This window comes from Phalaenopsis equestris, unplaced genomic scaffold, assembly GCF_001263595.1.
Source record: "Phalaenopsis equestris unplaced genomic scaffold, ASM126359v1 Scaffold215260, whole genome shotgun sequence".
In the NCBI taxonomy this organism is placed as follows: domain Eukaryota; kingdom Viridiplantae; phylum Streptophyta; class Magnoliopsida; order Asparagales; family Orchidaceae; genus Phalaenopsis; species Phalaenopsis equestris.
The window spans coordinates 78,664-79,932 of NW_018233974.1; positions in this window are offsets into that span (position 1 = coordinate 78,664).

The following is a 1,269-nucleotide window of genomic DNA, read 5'->3' on the forward strand; positions in this document are numbered from 1 at the left end:
CCCCAAGGTGGCCGGCCGGTCAAGCATTGGTCACCTCTTCGCTCAGGGAAGTCAAGGATGGCTAATGATGATTATCTCCAAAGGTAAGTGATGATGTTGGAGATATTTCAAGTTTGTTCCAAAAATGGGTTGAAATCCCTTAATTTATGGATCCATTGGTACATAGCTTGTCATGGTGATTTTAGGAGGGTTTATCCTGGTCTTTAGGGAGTTTTTGTGGCTGTGAAATCATTACTTTGGTGGCTTAGACATGGTTAAGTCAATTTTTGGTGAAAGGGTCCAAGTGAGTGCAAATGACCAAAGCTTGGGCTTGGGCTAGGTTAAACATTTCAATTGACCCAATTGATTGATCAAAATTGTGTAGATGATTGTTATGAAGATTTTTGGTGAAGGGTTGAAGTGATTTTGAGTTCAATTGGTAGGTCAATTTGAGGGAATTTTGAACTTTAATCAATTTGGTCATGTTGGGCTAGGCTTGGGTCTAGCTTGGGTTAGGTCCAAATTGATTATTGTAAATGGTCAATAGGGAAATCATGAAGAGTTTCCAACATGAATTGGATACCAATTTGGAGGTCATGAATAGGCCACATGTCGCTGCGTGATTAGCGCCGACGACCAGGTCATTCCCGCCTATGTCGGACCGCGGTCTGTCCGACGCGATCAAGGCCACCCGATCAATACACGCTCGATCTGACGGTCACGGGTCATCTTCCCAAATGAACTAGACCCGAAAACCGTTCATTTTAAAAATGCTAATATCTCACTCGATTCTTAACGAAATTGAGTGAATTTTTTTTTAAAATGCAAATGACCAAAACTTGGGTTTGGGCTAGGTTAGCCATGTCAATTGGCTCAATTGATTGATCAAAATTGTGTAGCAAAAGAGGCTTGGTTTAGGGTTAACTTTGAATTCCTTGTTCCAAGAGGGGTAGCCTCGATTGGATGCTTGTAGAAGCTTTGTGTGGGTGTCAGAAGCCTAAGGATGGAGCCTCTGGTCGTGGTGAAACGCCTAGACCCAAATTCGACCAAGGCCGATTTGAGGGTTTGGTCGAAGTCCACCTTAGGGTGGCCAGATGATGGGGCTTTTGTGGGGGATCTTATTCTCTTGATGTTGGGATGGTGTGGGTGCAATTAATTTGAATTTGGTGGAGGTTTGGAGGATGTCCTGTTTCGGCCTTGAAATTGAGCTCCAAAATTGAACTCAAGCAATGGATTTGAGTGGCTAAGGAAGGTTTGGTTAAGCTCAAGAGGGCTCCAGTAAACTCTTGA